A 24890-nucleotide genomic window follows, 5' to 3' on the forward strand; every position below is an offset into this window, starting at 1 on the left:
AATGCCACATCTACACATCTTTTGAATAATTCCAGGGACAGTGACTCATCAACAAAGCTACACATCAGCTAGCAAGCCATACGCAAATATGAAAATCTAAGAAAGTTAGCAAAATTCACCTCCACAACCACAACACATATAAATCACCACTGCAACTGCCTAACACATTGCAATTAAACTCAAAAGGCTGGTTGATCTTAAACCCAGGGCTGAGAACTCCAAAACATGAACTTTGAAAGTCAAGGTCAGCTACAGATCCAGAGGGCAGAAATTATACCCTTAGAAAACACTTTTCAGTTTTAGAAATCTTCCATTTCAGCCCTCCGTAAGACAGAAAAGGAAAGAAACCCCCCATAGAAAAGATACAATCGCAATGAAAGAAAGAAGTCAACAACTTGCATTTCTGTACCATCACCCATTCTGTGGATTTTCTACTGCTACTGCAACATAGCAATAGAAAACTATCAGGATCATGCTATGTGTCCTTTCTAAAAGGGGTAAGAGGTAGTCTGTATTTTATAAACAAATCATATAAATCTCTGTCCAAAAAAGCACATTATTAAACATTGCATTTTTCTGATGGCTGTTTTAAACCTTTCCTTTTATTTGCTCAGCATCACAATTTTGCAGGTTGACAGAAATGGACATATAACACTGAAAAAGGGAAAAGCATACACATCAGAGTTGAGGAGTGTATAAGGGGTGTACTTTTTAAATTTCCTTGCATAAATACCTTTTAACAGTTTACTTCTTTTTAAAATTATTCTTTTGCAATACAAATTAAAGCACTCTCAGTGCCTCTGTCGTATCATGATCTTCAGTTTAGCTAGATGCATTTTCATAAAAATAAGTGGTATATGGTATAAACTGGCTCAGTGACAAGCAATCCAATTTAGATAATTTAAATGTAGAAACTCTGAAATTTACTGTTTTAGGTAAAACAAATCATCAAAAGATTAAATGAAGTTCTACAATACAGTATTCTTTCTCTGATTTATTCAGACAAACGTTTTCAAAGCACATTTACTTACTACAGCATTTTAGGCCTTTGTTTAAATTCACAGAACTAAGATTTCTGCTTCTCTCCAGAAAAGAGATTTCGGAAAAAAGTTATACACCACTTTTTTCAAAGCTTCTTTAAAGAAACAAACAAAAAAAGTATGGAAGAGTTAGGACAAAATTGATGCACATGTATTTGTCATTTACTTTTTAGGAAATAATAATTTTTTTAACCCTTGGATGTAGTGAGCCTTATCACCTTGGACAGAGAACCACTGTACAGATGCTCAAACCCGGACTGGTCTACAGCAGTCTGTATCTGCCCACACCTGTTAGCAAGTACTGCCACCTGCTCATTCATAGCAAGAAACTGGGCCAATTTAGAGTTCAATACCAATATCTTCATCTGTGATTTCAAACAGTCACAGAACTGTACCATTGTCATAAGACAAAGTTCCACCAAGGTCTCAAGACTGCAATCCAGTCAGAGAAGGTAGACTGTTCTGAAGGTGAGACACAAGGAGTTTTATCTGCTCTGAATTACTGTGCTGCACTATTAAATACACCTTCAGCCAAAACTGAATGGTATACTGGAAGCAAACAGTAATTTCAATTCTCACATACTTCACATATTGCAAGTAACCCAGCCATGTAAGTGAGAACAGTTGAACAGCAACGTGTGACAAGAAAAGCTACCAATGGTTTAGACTTTGGAATAAAAAAAATATGTTCTATTTCTAAAGCATATCCTTTGAACAGTAAAAGATCATCTTACTGTGCTATATTTAAATGGGAATCTAAATAAAAAATATTGTGTTTACAATCTCACAGAAAGACGCAGCAAAACTGTCAACATATCACAACAACCAGAAAAGAAAATTACAGAACTTAAAGCACAGAAGTTGTATCTTACAATTCTTTACAAACTATCAACAGAAGACACAAAGGACATAAGTCTGTCTTCTAAATTCAAGGTTTAAGCTTTTTGCCTTGGAGAGAAGCTTTCCCAATAACTTTTATGCTTATAAAAAGCATAGCTCACCCATGACTCTTCAGAGCCTCCAGAAGCATGTGTTGAGGGTTAGGTGGGAATTTTTACCCATTATGTGCTGAGAAACCTAACTACCGGTACTTAGGGGTGCTCACAAAGGACAAAGAGTGGCCGGGCCCAGGGTGGCGGGGGAAGGGGGCAGAAAAAGGAGGGTGGGGACAGTTTTTGGCTGGCTTTTTCCTCGGCTTCGGGGAAGAAGGACGTTCGTGCGCTGGGTCGCGGAGCTGCTTCTTCTCCTTCTCCCCTGTTGGTTGGTGGCCTCGCACCCCCTGTCCTGCCAGGCATCGCCGTGGAGCTGCTGATACACCTCATCCACCAGCCCAGGATCTCAGCTCATCCCTGCTGTTCCAGCCGACTGTTTTCCTCGGAGCCCTGCAGGAGCACCGGGACTGACTGCCCGAGAGGTTTGTGAAAACAAAGCCTCTCCTCCATCCCGTCTCAGCTGAGAAAGCTGTCCCGGGGTCCCTGGTTCTGTTTTCTTCTCATTGCTGTAGTTATTGTTTGTTTGTTTACCTGGTTGTACTAGTAAAGAACTGTTATTCCTATCCCCAGATCTCTGCCTGAAAGCCCCCTTGATTTCAAAATTATAATAATTCAGAGGGAGGGGGTCTACATTCTTTCATCTCAAGGGAGGCTCCTGCTCTCCCTAGCAGACACCTGTCTTCTAGAACCAAGACAGCATGTGTGTGGAAATGGGGAGCACAGGAAGCACTCAGGGCCTCCCCATACAGCAGCTCATGTATGAATCTCTACAGATGTGTCTGTCCAGCTCATGAACACAGAGAAGAGAACAATTGAGTGCAATAAATGAAGGCTAAAAGGCACAGGGGAAGGGTACAATGTGAGATACTCCTTTTCCCTTGCTCCCTGGGCTCTGTCATTCACATGTGAAAAGGAAAAGGAAATAAATAAAATTAATGGTAACAACTAAGAGCCTCTATTTGACTAAGTGATGGGTACTCCCGTAACTATGCGGGCTCACCTCTCTCTAAGCCTAGAGTAATATCCTCCTGCCTGGTTCTTGTCTAGCAAGTTTTTCCTAATCCAGCACTGCTAAAAGCTACCTTTAACCCTTTCACACATACTTCAATTCACTTTGTAGGAATAATTTAAAGAATAATTTACACAAAATTAAAATATGCACACTTATGGAGACTCTCCAGGCAACACAGCATCCATTTACTTTAAGCAAGGATTTTCAATTTCCAAATCTCATTTTTAATTAAAAAATTAATGATTCCCACAAGAGAAAAAAGAAACAAAACAAAACCTAACACATTTCAGCAGTTTCCCAGGCACACTGGCATATGCTAAAGCTCCAACAGTATGTTAAATATTAGAAAGGCAGTAATAAAATCATCTTTGTTTCTGTTTCCTTGCTAACCATCACAAAAATATTACATTGTCAAAAAAGATTAAATTTCAAGGGGAAAGCTGGACGATTCACATTCACAAATTAAGCAGAGACAGCAACAAAACATCTGAAATAAATAAAGTCTGGCTTTCATTCTCGTATTTTGTGATTATTTCCATTAAAGTAACTGAAGACAGTTACTCTCTTAAAGTAACAGAGGACAAACACTGAAACTGGTTACACCATTTGCTGTCAAATTCACAAATCAATATTGTACTTAACTTATGATAGCGAATGAAAATAGTAATTAACTTAAAGTCATGACAGAGTTTATGAAGAATAAAGGATGGCAAAGAAAGACCACAAAAAGGCAAAGCACAAAACTAAGAAGCCACATATGGTATCACAGTATATGAAATACAGAAAAGACTGACCAACTACATTCAACTTCTTCCACCTTAAAAAACCAAAACCACTAACATTTCAAGCTTAAAGAAAACTCAAACAAATGAAACTAGCAAAACCCAAAACAAACAAAAACCAAACAACAAAAAAATCACACACATACAATATACAAACCCAAACCATTGCAGGTGCAGTTTCTGCTACAATATTCTTTCTAGAGGAAATTCATCTAGAGATGCATTTGTGCTAAACACTTATTTCAGAATTTGCTTGTTCACCGTACCAAAAAATGCTTTTAATCTTCCAATTAAGGATAAACTGACCAATTTCAACTGAGTTGGATAGGCAGATCAATTTCAGCTGAACCCCTTAGAAAAAGCTCTCAGACAGTAAGCTGAAAACCCTAGTCTTCCCCATGCCAGACACCTGTCAGTTCAACACCTTCCCTCACTTTGCAGGCCATAATATATTACTGCCAGCTTCCCAACTTCCATTTTATTAGCTACCAATTTTTTACATACCTCTAAATTCTCATTCTCTGACCTGTAGCAGATGAAAATTTCTTACAGTAAATGCTTTAAAAACTTGCTAATGAAGTTTAATAAAGGTATTTTCATGCAAACCTTACATTTTATAGACATTTACATGGCTTTAAACATGTAGTTATTACATTGCATTAATATTCTGTCAGCATGTGGGTGCCAGCAATCCATGCATTCAAACACTTTTTCATCAAAACCCAAATCTACTTATTTCAGCTTCTCACCCACTACAGATAAAAGTGACCCTGAAACAGAGAGAGCTTTTCAGTAGTGTTGTGCCTCATGTCTGCAGGTGTTGAACTGAAAAAGACTACTATGTTTGAGACTGAAATACACTGAAAAGGCCCAGCTTTCCATTATAGAAATGTCAATGTAAGAATTATTTTCCTGGATATAAAGAAAGAGGATTTGTTTTTCATGGATTGTGGTTTTTTTGGTTTTTTTTTCTAATAGATCACTACTAAGAAAGAAGTAGCTGACAAAGGAATAGGACTTTAAGCTCAAAACTAATATAAAAAAATTCCAAGGCAAAAAACAATGTATGATTGCAGTCCTGTTAGGGGAGGCATGGAAGGAGGTATGGAAACAGGCGTACAAAGAAGGTGTTCTATTAATAGATTAATACATTTTTGATACATTTCACCGCTGACACATTGACATAGAAAAAAAAGATGTAAAGTCAGAAGAGAAAATCTAGGGACTTCTCCAACTACAATTAATATCCTTCTACAGCCTTCTATCAAGTACTATATCCTTGTACACACTCCTCATTATTCAACCTGAGTGTGCACTCTATCACATTTACAACATTCCAAGACCTCCTACAATTAAAAACCACTTTCAAATATTTTTTCTTACTGGGATTTCACAGCAGTACACTTCTGAATTTAATATGCCCTTTTTGAAGGTAACAAGATGTTATTTTCATTGTCAAGATTTTAACACTAAACGGAAATTGAAATAAGCATAGAAAAGAAGTTATTTCAATAGGATTTAAAAATTTAAATTTGTAGAATTACATTCCATTTACATTTTACTTAGCTCTCCCACAGGGATGCTGAAAACAGCCATAGAATTATTACATTGTTTCTTAAAGAACGAAGAACTGTAGCAGTACCAACAAGAATGTTTATCTCTGAAGCTCCTTGCCACCCACTGGACACCTGTCAGTCTTGGCACTGGCCTTTATGTGCCCATGTAAAGAAGATTTTGCATGGCATAGCCCTCTCTTGACCAAATTAGGCTAACCTCATCTGCATTGACATCAGTGCCTACAATTTTGGAATCTCATCGACAGAAATAGCTTTATCACAGGGCCCAGCATACAAATTAAGCATCTGTATAGGGCATGCTGAACTTGTGGAAGTGATAAAAAGCTGTAGTGGAAAAATCTTAGCATATACTTTGAAGCTGTATCTAATTAAGGCAACAGTTAGCTACTCTGGGTGAACTTGTCATTTGAAGTCTGGGGTTTAGTCCCCTTGCTGTCTTGTCTGTTTGCACACAAGCTAATGATAAAACTTTACATTTTAGCCAAGTATCATGACCAGTAGTTCAGTATGTATTTTTGATACCAGATCACCAGTTTTGTCTTCAAATTTAGCTTCACAAATCATCCCATTACTCTGCAAGAATCCATTTCAGCTTGCTACAGGATTATCTCCAGGACTAAACTTGTGCTGTCTGCACAACAAACTAAAAATACCAAAACAATTAATTTCATTAATGTTACGTGTTTTAGGCAGTAAAGGGGAAATCTGGTATATTGGATCATAATTATCTTACTAATGTAGTGAACTAATTTTACAAAGAAACTTTTGGAAAGGAACAGAAGGACAAAACAATTAAGCTAGATACGTAACCCCTGAAATACATTTGGAAAACAAGGTAAGAGAAAGAGAAGAGTAGCTTATATGACTGCAGCAAAATTCCAAGCTTCTCATAATTACGTCAGTGATGGGAGCTCACAGATCAAAAGGCCCACAGTACCATACACCCTGTTCTCCAAGGGAAAGGAGGATCTGCTGTCAGTTATCCAAATATGATGGAAGACAGACACAAGACCTCAATATAATTAAAGCCTTTCTCATTTTGACAGAATTTAAGACTCATGGAAATATAGATGATCGTGCAGAACAAAAGAACAGTAGAAAACATTAAAAGCATTTTTTGCTTTAAAATAACTGAACATGGACATTATTGCTCCTAAAGGGAATATTACTGGAACTGCAAAGACTACTCCCAAACACATAGCTAAAAAATATAGAAAGAAATGCAGCCTGTAGTTCAAGATCCCTGGGTTTTTGGAGGTGCCACGGGGAGCCAACCAGTGACAAACACAACAGAACCTTGATTCCAATGCTATAAATCAGTCTACCTCTATCAAAATTTCCCCAATGTCTTCCTTATTGCTTCCTACACTTGTCCTCATGCCTCTAATCAAAATTTCCCAAACAACTCGGTCTCATTCTACTGTCCCCTCTTTTGCATCATATTCCTTCAAACAGTGTAGGAGAACAGTAAGAGAAAGGTAGCACATACTGTAGCCTAACCCATTAGCATGGGCGAAGTCCTATCAGCACACTACAGAACTCCTTGAAATTACCAGTGAAAAGCCCAACTCCCAGTCTTTCATTTACTTTCCAAACTGTGAAGAGCAAAAATTTCTCAAATCATAAACACAATAAACTCGTCTTCATCACTGAACTTTTTATTCTGCTTTGAGACACACAAGTATTTCTATTAAGTAGTTTTTATGTCTTTCAAGGAAGCTTCAGACATGTCCTTCTAAAAAGCCAATACAAACATTTTGGAAAATATGCTGCATTGAAGGTATACTGGGCAATAAATCATTAGCCAAAACAGTCGGTTTATTATAATCCATACTTATGATGCCCTTAATATTAAACTCGTCTCAAAAAATATAAAAAAGATTACTAGCAATTCTCCTACAGCATATATTAACTGTTGTTTAATAGACCAAGAGTAAGATTCCATTCTGGTTTTTCACAGAGTTCCCAAGTCAATTTATGCACATCGGTTGTCGCTCCTACAGCTAAGTCATAATTCTTTACTTAAAAAGTGCAAGGTCTGAAATGGTAATTGGCTTCACATTCTGCAAAGGGCTCAAACTCCAAAGGAGGAACTAATTTTTTCAGTGGCTTCTCTAAAGCATTAATCAAAACCACCAGAACACTTCACAAGTTGCTGCCCAGAGAAGCTGTGGATGTCCCATTCCTGGAAATGTTCAAGGCCAGGTTGAATGGGGCTTTGAGCAACCCGGTCTCACAAAAAGTGTCCCTGCCCCTGGCAGAGGGGATGGAACTAGAGGATCTGTAAGGTCCCTTCCTTCCCAAACCATGCTATGATTCTATGATAAGTATTCATCCTCAAACTCCAGCCCAGCATCAAGATCAGAGCCCAAACATCAGTTCTTCTGGGCATACAATTTAAGACTGCTAGCACTGTATTCTTTAATTTTTTTTAATCACATACAGCCTACACATAAGCATGACTCCCCAGCCTAAGCATCTCCCTCTTTGAGAGGGGGGGAGGAGAGGAAGAGAGCAGGAAAGGCAAATCTGGCTGCAAGATCTCACATCAAGTATTCAACAAATGAGAAGCATACAATCAGTCATGATGTCCACACTAATAAGCAAGTACAAGATGGAAGCATGAGAGGTATCTTTTTCTCCAGAGTGGCATTTAACTACCTTTTAAATACATCCAATCCTTGATTCTTCTCAGACAAAAAACATAAGGTATGGTAAAAATGTGTTTCACAACAAAAGCAAATACATTTTTAGCAACAAAGGAGACAGATTTCCTGTAAAACATTAATAAAATTAAAATCTCACAATGCATTATTGTAAGGATGTTAACACAGATTGCATAGTCAATTGAAATGCATATTTTCTAAATGCTGTGATTGTCTTTAGAGTTACATCCATAATGGAAGAATACTGTTATTTCACAGCTCTTCTGTTTCACTTCAGTTGGGGAAAAAAACCCAAAACAAAGAAATCACAAACCAGAAAAAAATAAATCAACAACCAAACTATGAAACTATTGGCCAGAACATACTTTACCCACATAATTTGAGAAAAATTAAAAAGTACGTTCATCTCAGAGACTTCTGCTGTTTTAAAATATAAACAACATACATAACTCATAATTTCTAATTACAGAAAGCAAAAATCTGTTTCAAAAACTAACAAATTTAAAATGTATCTTGAGCAATAAAGAAATAAATCTTCATATAGAGATATAAAAATACACCAAGCATGTAAGCTGGAAACAAACACACAAATTTAAAGCAATCATTCTTAACCAGTGAGTACAAACTTTGCACAGAAAATAGTACAATGCAAAAAAAAAAAAAAAAAAAAAAAAAGGGGAGTTCTGTAAACTGATACATTTTTATCCTTTTAGACCTGTGACAGACTTTTTGCAGGAACAACTGAGCTTGCTGTTTCTATTGTCTACAAACCCAAAAATTCAACAAAAATCTTTCACACTGTGAGTTTAGAAGTAGTCTGAAGCTGTTTCCTCTTGGCACACAATGCCTACTGGGGTTGTAAGTAGTGTAGTAATCAGGTGTGGACAGGGCATTAGCCATAAAGTAATCTGTCCTTGATGATGAGAATAAGTTTTCAAGTGCACAGTTTATGCCAATATGCCTTTGATCCTGAAAATTCAACACTGTACAAAGGTTTGAACAGGTTAGCCACAAGAATACTGCAGAGTGCTCGAGAGCCTCCTCCTTTATAATAACTTAAATTAGACTAAACACTGCTTAAGTTTCCTTTTTTAATAAAAATAATTGCTTGATGTCTTAAAAATCCCCAGGTATAGGGCAGTTTATCTGAAAAACTGATGCCTCTCATCCTCAGATTATGGCTTGTTTTCAGTGGTACAAGACTACTTTGACTAAGTACTTCCAGCCCACCTTAAAATGAGAGATTGCAATGCTGCAGGGGGCACAACAGCCAGGGCTGGCACTGACTGGCACCTCAGTGCATGGACATTGTTGTATCTTCTTTTCATTCCTGAATTTTGCAAAACAGGTTTCAGTGTAACACTCAACACTGGAGAGGCAGATGTATGACTAATAAGGTGCACTCCTTTCCTGGATCCAGCCTCCCCCATACCATGGGCACATGGTATAGGAGGCTCGTTGCCCTTCAGCTCTATACCTTTCAGCTTTTCACTGAAGTATGGCTTGTCCTAAGGCAATATATATTATTCCACCTCTTCCTGAATCCAGACATCTTGTGGAGGAGTGGGACAAGCTCATACAAATGCAAGGCTCCTGAAATGAGGAACTGGAGGGAAAAAAAATATTTTTTGCAAGTAATGTTGTAAGACAAAAAACACAGCTTTGAAATCAGAATTGTAACTTCTACAAGGTTTACAGAGACAGGTCTATTATTTTATTACAGAAAAATACCGTTTAAAAAGCAGCATACATCTGTGAAATGCACAGAATAAATTTTGGTTTGCATCAAGCAGTACTTTTTTGTGTTAATACTTTCCCCTTTTTTTGTAGGAAAAAAAAGACAACTAGAATCTAAAAAATGTCTTTGAAAGCAAAGTTATAAAAACTTTGAATGTAAAGTTATAAAGTCACAACAGTATCCCCCACAAAACCACATGAAGGGACAATAAACTACCTCCCACTGGCAGATGAGATTACTGGCAATTCTCACAATATTTTCATGGTAATCACTCCATATAAAATGGAATTCTATAGGTGAAATTCATCAAGTAGCTTAGCAACACCCAAACCCTTCCTCTCTATTAATTAAAATACATCACAAAACTCCTCAAAAGAGGAATTTAGCTTTTGTTCTCTAAAAAAATATCACAGCACTTATTTATTTTGCTTTAATTTTTCCTAGACATTTTGTACATAAAATATATTCTGACAAACTCCCCTGATGTATTACTTTGTTATTTTTTTTCTTCTAACAACTATGTGTATATCATGTGCCACAGTTTGATAATCTCACTTTAAAACTGAAAGGGTGGTGATTGCCATAACTGCCAGTATTTTTATTATTTAAAACACACACAGTGAAACATAAGAAACCAAATGACCAACTGAACAGAAAGCCTCCTTGCTACACTGTGGATAACACTCAAAGTAGGAGAGAAAGCTGAACATCAGCATTACTTATTTTTGTTTGCTCTTAAGACAGAAAAAAATGGGAGGTGATGAAAGTCTGAACAAATCTTTGAGACAGAAACATAATTTTCAACGAACCACATTCAGATTTGCATCATTGTCAAAGCTGGGGAAGCCCAACTCTGGCTTGTAGTGAGGCACAAGAACTTCTGAAATATGAGGAGCACGCATTTTGCAAAGCCAGAAGAGGAATTCACCTCTTCACAGTAGCTGGGAGAAGTGACTGTATTCCTAAATCTACAAATGTCAACAGCATGTGTATTTTAAGGGGAAGACAACATTCAGAGACTTTTCTTTAGCTGGTGACAACTACCAACAGGTCAGAGCTAAGCATCATCACCACCTGCTTAATCCAGAAGAAACCTGGGCTCCACAGTTCACACAAATGGGAACCACAAGTGAAGTCAGGTATACTCTTGCCTCCCTCAACAAGCAGACTCTTTTTTTCACCTCTGAGTTTCCATTTAGGCATGCACATGTAACAGCACACCAGTTTGGGCAAAGTTTTTTATAAGCAACTATCCAAATTTCCTATATTTATCAAACTTAAGTGCCAGATATATTCAGAGAGCAACTTGGTTTCACACTGAACACATTAGCAAGTTCTGGGCACTGAGATAATTTGATACTACAAAGTCTAGAAAAGACTCTGAGCTTATGAGTATGGAAACTGCCTCCATGTATGTGCTAAATCCGTGCATGTCAAAGCCTGCTACACGTGAGCAGGAGGCTGCTCTGATTCCAAACCCCTCTCTCCCACAGAGAATACCAGGTGACTCATTTCCTTGATATGCACATGCATGATTTCAATGTAGGTAAAAAACCTTTTCTTTCCAAAATGCAGGTGGTGTCAAACTCCATCAGACCAAATCAACATCATTCATACCAGTGATGTCCCTTAAAGTGAAATCCTGCTATACAATATATCCTGCTAATAATACCTTGGCATATTTGATGTCAATACACATTTCTGAAAAAATTATGGGGAGGGTATACACACAAAAACAGCTGGAAGGGAGATAATCCTGCTTTCTAGGACACCTTTTTGTATCTATGGTCATAATTGACAGAAGATACCAAAAAGTATTCAACACTAAATTATTAATCACCAAATCAAGAGGAAAAAAAAGCTAAGAAATGCATAACATTATACATTACATAGATTTGTATCTGGAGCTTTGCAAATAGCCAAGAACCGTAATACCTCTAAAAAGGCAAATAAATTCTGTAATTATTACCAGTGAAGTAATATGACCATTACATGTGTTGGTATTAAAGGGTAATTCAGTACATATAAAGCCAGCTTTATCAGTTTTGTTAAAGATTAAACTATCTTGAGTATCTCGATATAGTTGCCATTTGATCTACTCAAGCAGAACATCAATTTTTTTCCCCTCACACTCCTGTCTAGATTTCTCCAGCCCACAGCTGAACTCATATGACACAATGAAGGCCTCCAAGACATCAAGGCTGCCAGATTCTGAAGGTGTGTGATGACTTTACATTAGGTTCTTCATTCTGCTGGCAAAAGAAGACTGTGTGCTGATGAAACTGACATCATTAATACCCACAAAAAGTTCTTCATTACAATACTGAAAAAAATGTCGTCAGGAATTAACTAGTGAGGCTCTTTCCATCCCCTGGCCACCCCAAAAAGCACAGATCCTCAAAGTCTCTCAGAAATCTATCAAGGGACTGCTTTCAGGAAAAACACCAACCCATGCCAAAAACTATCAGAATAATATAATGGTGGTCATAATAGAATGGCTAAGATAAAAAGCTATTTTAAAAAGCACAAAACCTTTGAAAACATAATAATCACACATTAATTTTATGATACCTATCAATACTTGTAATTTAAAGGCATTAGACCTACACTTTTACCCAAACAGAAAAACAGTAACAAAAGTTAAAAATGTTACAGAAATACTTAGAATTTTATTTGAAGTATTAAGTTACTGAAAACATCCAAGCTTGAAATGAAAGCTAAAAAATGAGGGCCTGGATAAAAACTGTGACCTCTACTACTATGAATAAAAGCCTAGGAACAAAAATAAGTGAATTCCAATAGCTGCAATTATGATGTTTCACCTATCGTATTTGAATGAAAGCAACAGGATACAAAAATAATTTTTGCCATGATGCACAAAGTATTTTTAAAATTAAATTATTTAAATCATTATCATCTGCAAATATCATGAATTCATCATGTTATATAACAGGTACAAAGGTTAAATTCTAAGGAAAGCATTTAACTACTTTTTGTGACCTTAGAAACTCTTAGTAAGAAAAATATTCAAGTTACAACTAGAACTGTTACATTTGTCAGTCCAGATACAATTTCTGGAAAGCTGCCCTGTAAACTTTCACTGCACAGCCATACTTATATTCCAGACAACACTAACAGAGATAGTACTACCCATAAAATCAGTTACTTCTTCAAACAACAAATAACAGACACCACCAAAAAATACCAGCCTAGAAGTTCACTTCAGAAAAAAAGGTTTGTTTTCACTTACCTGCATGCCCTGAAAACAGTTTTCAGAAAGAGGAATAATACTGAAAACATCATGTAGGTCTCATCTCCAGAAAAGACCTTAAATCACCAGCTTATTCAGCTTTCATTCTTCCTGCTCAATTTCTTACAACTGCACTCTGCTTGCCTATACCTAAGGTGCCACAAATTCTTAAGTAACTGGCATCATTTCCAAAGACAAATCACCTAGATGGCCGGACAAAGCTGATTAAAAAGATACAGTACACCCATACCAGCTTCATTTGAATGCGTGGGAGGAACTGACAGTGGTGCCAGCACATTTATGTAATGTGGTCACTGCAGATGTTCAGATGCTTTGAGCTGTCAGCTGGATTTGGAGATACACATCACAAAGCAGACTGGCAATTTAAAGAAGAACCCTCCAGGTGGTGTTGTGTGGATTTTAACATGGCGAAACATCTTGAAAAACATGCTGGGATATCTACCGTATAGAACAGGTTTTAAAAACCTCAATGACACATTCCACCATGGGCTAATTAGAATTAATTTGTGCCCCATAGCCTCAAGAGCTGCTCTTGGAATACCTAAGACTCTTTAATGACCCTCAAGAAAGCACCTTTTCACCATAATTTGATCCATGATTCTAGGACAATTTAAACCAGCAAACCTGAAAATTCTAAATTCCAAAACTTCTCAAATTCCAAAACTTATTCACATATACCATGTTTTAATGCCTTTATTTCTGGCTGAAGTGTCTCTCTGACAGAGAAAACGAATAAATAACCTTGTCTGTCTCTTTACCACTGCCAACAGAAGCCAGAGGGCTACACTTGGGCCAGCTTTGTACCCTTACAATGAATCGAAGGACAAAAGCAAAGAATGCATAGCTCTTCAACACCACTACACAGGAACTCCTATCTCAAATATGTGAAGCATCTACCATGAAAACCCTCTTCCCTGCCTATATTTTTTTTCCTTTTGAATTATACACTCAGCTATGCCTTTTGCCTGTCCTTCCTACTAGTTTTACACATTCAGATTTTTTTCTCCTTCGCACTGCTGTTGAAATATTTTACCTCTGTGTTTTTAATATGAAAAAGTACAGCTCACACTTCTAAATACCACGTTTGCTTGATGAATTCTAGTTGAAGTTGTGAAGTTAAAAAAAAGACAAACCAGCATTCTTAGACAAGAAAGTAGGAGATACTAAATTTATCTGCTTCATCTTGTAAGAAGGACAAATTATTGGAGTTTTCACACACATGACAAAGACTCAGCATTACCAAGAACAGACCTTACACACCTGTCCACTAGCTAGTCTCCAACACTGCTTGAGGACCTTAAAAACAAGCAGTTTAGCAGTCCTTCCCTCAAAATGATTACTACTAAGTTAAATAATAACTTAATTCTTAAATACTTGAAACATACTCGGAAGGTAGGTGAACATTCATGGAAGATAAATGCAGTTGCTCATCATGCCAACAGTATTTTAATGTCTATGGAATACTAAGAAAACATTTTTTTTTAAATCCAGAGATGCTTTCTAGTCTAAAGCAGAAGACATCATGTTGCCCTCCATAGCAATAAACATTCCTAGTAATCAGAATAACCCATGAATGCTGTTGGAGGCTAAAATAAATATTGGAGAGCCAGCATAAAAAAGCTGTCATCAAAGACACATCCTTATCTAACAGAGCAGTTTTTCACAAATAGGCCTAAACACAATCTCATTCAATGAAAAATTAATACACTGCAGTTAAAAGTGAAAGCAACACCGAAGAGGCCAGTACTAATGCCTATTGCAGTATCTGCACCAGTAATTCTGGATTACTGGTTCTGGACCCCCGTTTACATGCTCAGACTCCAAAGTATTTGTCTTCATTCTCAACCCTTTTCCACCTCAAACAGCAGCATCAAGGATTACAGATTAACCAGACCCTTCTTCCCTGAGCATGACTCCCTTTTCCCCTCTAAAGTTTAGGAGCAGAACTGCCATTTTCTATGGTACACAAAAGAGCTTATAGGAGAGCCATTAAGACAAGGAAGGGAATTTAGGAAAGAGGAGAGATTCCAAAAACATCTAAGTGAAAGGATGCACTTCTGTGTGTCTGCATAGCTGAGGCTAGAAAAGAGATGCTGAAGGAGGCAGACACTTCAGTAGTGCCTTTCAACCGGATTATACAGGACATGAAAGGTCACTGCTTTTAGTGCAGAGAAAACTAAGTTGCTTACCTCACCTACAATCCTTGTACAATTTCTCAGCCATAGAGCAGAGGTTTAACAGTATTTTGATTTCTAATTTTATTACAGTATTATTTTTCAGAACAGTACTGAGAAAGATTTAAAATGCAGACAACTTACGCACATTTCAGCCAAGTGTAACTAGCTAGTTCAGAAATGCAAACTGAAAAAAAAGTATTTAAATACATAAGGTTAAGATCTGCACACTAGAAAACTAAAGAACATAATCACTTCACTAATTATCTTTTTAACTACAAAACCATTTTATCTGCCTTGCAAACTGCAAATCTCCCATCTTTGTTTAACCCAAACATCACATTCTTGAATGCACCAAGGAATTTTCACTAATATGTTTCATTTTCCTAAGACAGAAAATACAGGACCACGGACTGATAAACAGTGAAAACCTGCAGGATACCTGTGATTGAATATAAAAAAGAAGGTATTGATAAAGTACTGCAATGATGTGATATGATGTGATATTAATTCCCTTTTTGCATATAACCAAGTTTTGCCAGGTCAAGGATGAAACTTGACTTAGAATTATTTCAGTTTGTTATAGGTCTAATTAATCCATAACAGAAACTTCCTCTGGATATCATTGCCCTGGTGCTTTTACCAGAATCTTTCCAACCACTAATGTGTGGACTAAGGACAAAATCACATTTTAACAGTCTCCCTTTTTAAGCTACTTCAGGACTGTACTCTATTGGCTGACTTCAATGTTGAGAAGCAGTCAAAGGAAGAGTATGGTTTCAGAAAAAAACACAGAAAATGGAACCTGTAAACAAAGTCTCCATCTGAAGCTGCAGTAGAATGAGGCCCATTTCCAAAACCAGGACTCTCTCTCTTTTCCTGTGCCCTTGCTTTTTCAAGTCACTTCAACCCCAAGTAAAAACTACCCCTCCTCCCAAATTTCTAAGCACTTTAACAACCACACTCTGAAAGATCTTGTCACACTATAGTTAGAGAACAGTTCTCACACCTGCACCAAAGTCAGCCAGCCATCCAGAAACAGGACTGCTGAAGTTGCTAGTGAATTATGTGATAGGCACACCTCAAATACAGCCCCTTTATCCCAGCTGCATGCAGGCAGCTGTCCTGGATCCACGGAAATTCGAGACAAGGCAGTGGCATAGGGGGCCGAAACTGGAGGCATAGTAACAGCACCTATGAGAAAACACCATGGACCAGACATGTGAAGCAGTTCACATCCTTGTAAGGACCCAGGAGAGGCTTAAAAGACCAGTGGAACAGCAGAGTAAAATCTGTCCCATTGCTCCAAAACTGCTGGAGGCTACTCTATGGTTTCAACATAGATGACAAAATGAATACAGAGGCACTGAAGAAGCAATTGAGAAGTAATGTTGGAAACTGTAACTCAGCAACTACCGCCTCACTGGAGGCCTCTATTGTGTAGGTGCTGCCACACTCTGCACACAACTTTTTTTCATTCCCTGCAGAGAATTAGTGGCACAGCCCATACCCCCCTGCACAAAACATTGGGTCACAAGAAGCAGGGATGAAGGCATATACCACCATTACATGACAACACACACACACCTAGGTGTCCATGGAAGACTTAAAAGCTCATAGCTTTCTCTTCCTGACAAGAGCCACTTCCTCCTGCTTCCCAAAGCATTGAACAGTGGAAGCCCTAAAGAGCAGAGACCTGCTTAAAACTTTTTACATATTACTCTAACAAATAATCTGTGCTTTCATAATAGATCCATCTTCTTTATTTACCAAACATTTCCACTGACACTTTTAGAGTGAAGTGAAGCACCGGGCCTCATAAAGACACCTAAAACTTTCACAGAAGGTTTTCGAGAGGCAGTATCTGGGCTTAAGCCACCATGTACGGACACAAAGAAGGCAACGCTACAAAGCAGGCAGCAGAGGGGAGAAGATAAAATGGATGAAACCAATACGGATCAATGTGTGCATTCAACAAAACCATGTTGTTTTCACAACATGCAATCTCATGCAGGGGTAATATTCTGCTATCACGCATCTCATGCAATTATCTGATCTTCACCTTCTGCCAAGGGGAATAAACCCCGAAAGGCACTGGCGGCACAGTCTCTCATACTGCCTTTTGTCAGTCCTCAGCATTTGCTCTCACAAGTGCTACAAAGGAGATTTCAAGCATGACCTTCATGAGGTATCTTCTACAGCAAAGATGAAGAGCTACTAAGAGAGGACAGCCACGCACATCACCTTTCTCATTCTCAAGTTTCACTTCAACTGCAGAACCATCATCTGCTACTGATCCATTCTCTTCTCAAAAGCCAGCATGCATGAAATGGAAGCCAATATGTTTACCACTGCAGGTTCTTCTGTCATGATCCAGAAAATGTATCAGCCAGTACAGCCTACTTTATCTCCGGTATGCTGACCGTTCCCAGGAATGCTCTCCTGGTGCCACTCTGGGCAGACAGCATATAGCATCCCAACTCACTCACTCAAGGCACTACTCCTAGACCAGGGGTTGAGTTCTCCACAGGCCCCTAATGAACCCACACACAAATACCTCCACAGGACTGAAAGCACTTCAGGACACAATTCAAAATAATTCTGCCAATCAACATAATCAGCATACTGTGTGCTCCAGTAAATTCAGCAGAAATGGATGGCTGAACAACTGTGCACATATGTACATAGTCAATCCAGATTTGTTTTACTTGGCAACTCAGTAACACAAAGAATAGCTATTATGGTATGACTGTCCTTGGCCTAAGCCATGCTTCAGGGCAAGCTCTACAGAGTTTGAAGGCGATATCTAACAACATGTAACCTGGAAACAGGAAAACCAAAAAGACTACCAAAAAGACTACCAAAAAGACTACCAAAAAGACTACCAAAAAGACTACCAAAAAGACTACCAAAAAGACTACCAAAAAGACTACCAAAAAGACTACCAAAAAGACTACCAAAAAGACTACCAAAAAGACTACCAAAAAGACTACCAAAAAGACTACCAAAAAGACTACCAAAAAGACTACCAAAAAGACTACCAAAAAGACTACCAAAAAGACTACCAAAAAGACTACCAAAAAGACTACCAAAAAGACTACCAAAAAGACTACCAAAAAGACTACCAAAAAGACTACCAAAAAGACTACCAAAAAGACTACCAAAAAGACTACCAAAAAGACTACCAAAAAGACTACCAAAAAGACTACCAAAAAGACTACCAAAAAGACTACCAAAAAGACTACCAAAAAGACTACCAAAAAGACTACCAAAAAGAAAAATCCCGACAGTTACTTGACATCATCCTGAAGCACTCCCAACTGTAAAACTAATGTGTCATTCTGACGAAAAGCTTCTAAAACCTCACCATGATAAAGGCTAGCAAACTAATAAGCAGAAATCTCTTACTTAGAAAGATCAAGTGAAAGCAACAAATATTCCCAAAATCGTTATCTTTAGGATATTATTTCAGCTTGTGACTGGATGGACACAGGACAACAATGGCAGCAAATGGTACAATGAATATATTTTTTCATTTTTCTGAATCTGTTCAGCACCCACCATAGCCTTATTCAGTTATCACATTTTTATATATATATCTATATATTTATTTTCATGTGTATACATTTATATATACACACAGTCACTCCCACATACAAACACACACTGGAAAGCCTTTCAAGTATGCCAAATAATTCTCCAAAGACAAATTACAGGACTGAGCCCCATAGTCTCACACACTTCATTTATAAACGGTAGCAACCATGGCTACTTTTCATTAAAAATAAGCAGAGAGGGAAGATATTTTCAGTTTCACATGAACATAACCTTTCATTCATACATTGTTTCTAAATCACTACTCGTACAGAAAACCAAAAATTTTCATATTTTGAAGTAAAATAATCCAAATTATGAAATTAAATGGTTTATAGGTAAAAAAATAATACAGATTCTTCTGACTTAATGTACTTAATCATTTGTTCAAAGGTTATCAATAGTCCTTTTAAAATGTTCTATCAAGTCAAGTCTATCTAATATCTGAAACACACAGAACCATAGACTCACCTAAATAAAGATGAAATTACAGATTTTGAAGCTGTGTGAACAATAACATATAAAAGACACTGGGTGCTTTTTCAGAAATACTAAATATATTAATACAGTGCAGTACTTAATTTGAATAACACCACGGAATTAATTAGCCCACTCCTGTTTGCTGAGAAAGCGAAACAATTCCACAGAGTTCAGCTGTTCTGGACATTCCTCCAACTGCAACAGAAACAACTTGAGTCAGTGTTGCCACACACTGGGTGGCCTCTGCTTGCATCCCAGTTCCTTCCCTCGCACCAACACTCCTCAGATCCTGCAAGAAAACCAAGGAGACATAGGAGCAGAAAATTACTGCTACAAAAATAAGAGGGCTTTCTGCTGCTGCAGCTCAGCAAACCAGCTTTCCACAGGGTCAGAAGAGTGCAACGGTCAGCACTAGAGCGGGAGCAAAGATAGGCAGCTAAAAGCAATTACTGTGAAAGCAATACTGCTTACATTTAACACCAAAAGCATCTTGGAACTATTAATTCAGACATTAAATAAAACTCTTACCTGAAAAAGAATTTCCATTTAAAATAATATTAGTAATAAAAACTATGGCTCCTGTCAACAATAATCATCAACCACAAAGCCTCTCCAAACACCAAGCACAGCATTACAACGTGTCAAGGCAGAATTAAAAAAACTGCCCTCATGTTTTTCATGACACAAACACAAAAATCACTGTACTTAACTTTAAGAATCTTAATTTCAGGAGTGTCAGAAACAAAAAACTTCTGTAACACATTATTTCACAAAGAAATGAGCTTAAGATGTATCTTTTAGCCTTATCAACTTTTCTCTCACCTTAACCAGACTCTGTCACCCACACTCAGCATAAGAGAAAAATCTGATCTTCTGACTCACAAATTGCTTCCAACACAATCATATTTTTCAGCATGTAGTTTCTTTCCCATGTTCTCATATAAATACAACAATATTAAGAATTAGAAAAAATGTCTTAAACTTCATCACTCTTAATGGTCTTTCCTATTTATTCAGTCAATCATAAATAATAGCTCCTTGTCTAATCCTCTCAAATCATCTTCACTAAAGAGCTTGTGAAAATGGATTAGCCTTGTAGCGCATAGCTGATTATTTTCCTTACAGTCTATTGTATCAAAAGGTGATAGGTGGAGAATTTTAACCAAAGGCCTTTCATTAAAACAAAAAATATCCCTTCAGGCCTCAACTGAAGATGGAAGGGCAAGGCAAAAATAACATCATAGTATCACAAGGAAAAGAAAAAACACAAGGTAACCACAGCTTAAACTATTCAACACCCTTATGGATATGAAGCCTTTCTCCTCCTTAAAGAGCCTGAAAGTCAATACAGATCATGATGTACAAGCCCAACACAAAACTTCAGGCATGTAATACCTGCGATTTGCTAGGTTTGGCTTCTAGTCTTCATTTATGGTAGGCTGCAAAACTCCTGCAATAATCTGAAGTGACAAAGATATAAACAGAAGGACTAGATGCAGAGCACAATCTTTTTGAAAAGAGAAGGGAAAAAACAATGAGGGGACAATTTTTTTAAATATTTGGGACATTATGAGCTTCTCAAGGCTAAAAACTGAAGATTATTTTTTGTTTTTAATTCAGGCAATAAAGCTTAACCATTTTTTCTGTTTGTGGGCTAAATACTAAGTGTTTTATCTGAACAAAAATGTAATCAGTTTATTTTGTCCAAAAGAAAACCAGCTAAGAAAATCTTATTAAACAAATTCAGTGGAAAGTGTAGAAATTCCTATTATCACCATGCTAAAAAAAAATGTAGCTCAGACTTCACAACAGAAGAAACAGAACAATGGCAGAACTCCATAACAAATGTACAGTCTAGATCTCATCATAAACAAGAGCATCAAAAAAACCTGACCTTTACTATCCATATATTTACTATTTATATATCTATACATACATTTATTATTTAGCAGTTTCACACTGTGTTTGCAGCTATAAAAAACTACAGATTTTTCTTTGCCCAATACCAGAAGTTCAATTATTGCAGCTGAGGTCTAAAATTCCACAGGTAACAATCAAGGAAATTGAAATGTTCCAGGCTTTTTGAAAACTAGTTACAGGAATTTACCATTGCAGAAGAGAAGACAAGGCACTACTGATACAACACACACCCCTGCCACACATACACATTTCAGGAGATTACTGTGGCACCCAAACTTTACTGGAAAGTTTAAGAAAATGGAAGTGCAAGTTCATGCCTGACTAAACATGAAACCTCCTCCTCAGCATGCCATCAACTGCAGCATCAGTATATGGGGTGTATTAGCTAAAAACACAAAGCAAGAAATAACACAGGTCAGTGCCATTCCTGCCATGACAGCTATGGTTCCTCCACCACCAGACTATGTTATTCAAAGTATTTTTTGTGAGAGTGTTAACTTTTTCTGACCTCGATATAACTGAGTCCCTCAGGAAATTACTTGCTTGCCACCAACCCATCACCATATGTACCTCCATTCTTAAGACAACTAAGAACCATCACACAATGAAACTTCACACAAAGTTTCTAAATCCTTTCTGTTCCAAGGCTGATCCACCTACTGATGTCTTGGAGTTCCCACTGTAACTTTTTCCCTCACAGCTTTGGAATAGGTTTCTGTATATTTTCCTTTAGTTTTCTTCATCCTGTAGGATAGAATTGACCCCTTGCCCTAAATGGGGCAACAGACTGCATTTCACATGTGTTAAATATCCAGTTTTATTAGCCAGAGTAGCCTCCAGCTATGTCTGTCATGGCAGGGAGAAACAGGAAAAAAATCCCTATGACTGGTAAAGGAAATAGTGTCTTTCTTTCCACATGTCTCATCTGGCAGAAAGGAGAGGAAGAAATAGTAAAATAGTCTACTAAAATAGACCTTTCTTTATTATTCTCATTGCTGCATACTCTTTCTGATGCTCACACAGGCAGAGGAGGAAGGCCTGCTGTAAATCTTGGCTCTTTCACAACTTCAGCTATGAGCTGAGAAAAGAATTCACCCTCTACCTTGTGATAAAAAGCAGACTCCAGGAATCTCTAATTATAATTATTGTGGGAGTGTGGTCAGGAAGATAATAAATCAGATTGCCATATCAAAGGTGTACAAAGAGGGGGGAAGTGGGAGGAAAACAGGAGTCAGGCTGCTGTAACAGAAGTAAAAAATTCTCAGGATATGGAAGGGAAGAGGGCAGGGAAGGCAAGATAACAGCCACAAATTTATTTTCAACCAGAAAGAAAACAAAATATTTGGCTAGAAATTCACTACAATACAGCCAGAATGCAAACATACAAATAAACAACTCTCCAACTAACCCCTAAATCTAGTTTCCCAGAACTGCATTTTTATAATAAGATATTTTGTCTTTGGCAGGCTGCCTTGTTGGATTACACAGGGTGCTTATTTACACTGAAGTTACTTGTTAATGACATAATCAGAACAAACTGAAGAAAACTTCGAATGTGATGAAACTCAAACTCTTTCAAGGTTTCCTGTGAGGATTCTGTGCATAACTCTGAAGGAGAACTTGAGAGGTCTGTTCAGTTCCTGGTCCCAGACACATGCTTCTTGTGAGACCGTATACCCTTGTCCATATGCCCACACCATCTATTTGTGTTTGCTTATATAAGACTTTTCTCAAGCAGAACTGAACATTTCATTCAGTGGTGAATGCACACAAAAGATTATTTGTATTAAATGCTTTATGTAGTATGATAACCTAGATTAAGATACAAATTTTTTGCATGTCCATCTTCACGTCTTCATTTACAAAGAAAAGACATTCTAACAGAACACACTACATTCCTTCAATCGTAAGATACATGAATTTGTATCTTAGACACACAATTGTATAAAATTACATGTGGAAAATACTGACACATGTTAACAAAAATTTACACAGTAAAGGACAACCAAGCTACTCTGGTTTCACATTTCTGGGAGAAACAAAAAAACAAAACAAAAGGCAAACCACCAAACTAATTCGAGCTGTCAAATTACTCATTATGCTCATGCAGGTGCAGTGAACGAAAGTGAATACAACAGGTTTAGTCCAAACCAAAAGGTGTTTCATATATGTGAGCCATAACCTGGAATGACTTGAAAATGCAGTCAATTAACCTGAGATCTTCAGTGCAAGAACATTACTGAGTAGATGTAGAAATCTATAATTTTAGCAGAAAACCAGTGAAGCTGCAGATATCGAGTGATGAGGGAAACATAAGAAAACAAGAAGCCAATGGTTATTGATATGATAGAGAACTGTTCTAACAAATCACCATTCTATTACCAGAATTTTTTTCCACTGTAGACTTTTCAGAAAGTAGAAGAACTGAAGAAATAAAGGTTCACAATGCAGATGTTCTCAGCATTGTTTTCTATATGCCAAAACTGTAGAACATACATGTCAGAAAGCTTACATTATTTTTATGATATGTAATTAACTCAAAACTGAGCTTATTGACTCGGAATTAACCAAGTTTGGACACTATTGCTTTTCTCAAGCAACCTATAAAAACAGACTTACCCAGCAAAGACTGTTTTTCAGGAAACCTGCTGAAACAGACATCCCACAGAAAACACTCTGAATTCCAACAACCTGTATTTGCATGCTATTACTATATAATTAGTTCATATAGAATACTGAGTATTCATATACTAATGCTGACTTCTTGTAAAATTGTTTTAGGGTTAAAATTCAGTATTTCCCAACTTGGGCTCATAGCTATAACCTTTCTTTTCAAATCAATTTTTCTTTAAAAATAGCATCTAAAAATTGAGGTTCATACAAAGCACAAAACAGTCTGCACAAAGAAGAACTGACTTTTGATGATTTCAGACAATCTAATTAATGGGGACTTTAAACTGTTATTCTGTTTGGATCTTACACAGACAATTACAGGCCATGAAATAAGCTGCTATGACCTTTTTGGTGAATGAAGTACCGATGTTTGCTTTACACAAGAACATATGAAAAAGTTACGTGGTCATAAAACTCAGGACATTTTAAAAATGAACTGCCACATAAAATTACCGTAGTGTATGAAAGCCTCAATCAGAACTAGTCTGTGCTGTACATAGTCAGCGTCAGTCTCTCCCTCTCATATGAATAGATGCAATCTCAGCAACCAGACACAATAAATACAAGATGAAGGGAATGGCAAGCATAGCAGCAACACAGAATTAATTCCAGAGGCTAGGAATCACAACATGAAAATTATTTCATTATTTTAACTCATTAATTATTTATGCAGTAGAGATACAGGAAATGGCACGAGGAATCTAATGAAAGAGCCAGCAATTGAGAAGCGCTGATGAAGAGGATTAGAAAGGTACAGAAGAAAAGTTATGAAAAATGGTGGATAAGAAAAGAAAGTGGTTTAGGGCAAGGTTTTGCATTCAGCAGTAGGGCCACTGTAAGGCATTCCTTCTGCTTCTCCAGTGCTTGTTACTCCTGGTCTAACATTTCGGTGTGCTGCTTCCTCCTCACTAACAGTCACAGTCATTTATGAAACTGTACTATGAGTCAGCCAAGGCTGAAAAATAACCTGA

At 37.3% G+C, this 24890-nt stretch overlaps 1 protein-coding gene across 3 annotated transcripts in view; it reads right to left on the reverse strand.

Annotated features, from left to right (window-relative positions):
• The window catches only part of PDE7A (phosphodiesterase 7A), a 77931-nt gene that overhangs the window by 48453 nt on the left and 4588 nt on the right, over positions 1 to 24890 (reverse strand). The window lies entirely within an intron of this gene.

The sequence above is a fragment of the Poecile atricapillus genome, chromosome 2, assembly GCF_030490865.1.
Source record: "Poecile atricapillus isolate bPoeAtr1 chromosome 2, bPoeAtr1.hap1, whole genome shotgun sequence".
Classification (NCBI taxonomy): domain Eukaryota; kingdom Metazoa; phylum Chordata; class Aves; order Passeriformes; family Paridae; genus Poecile; species Poecile atricapillus.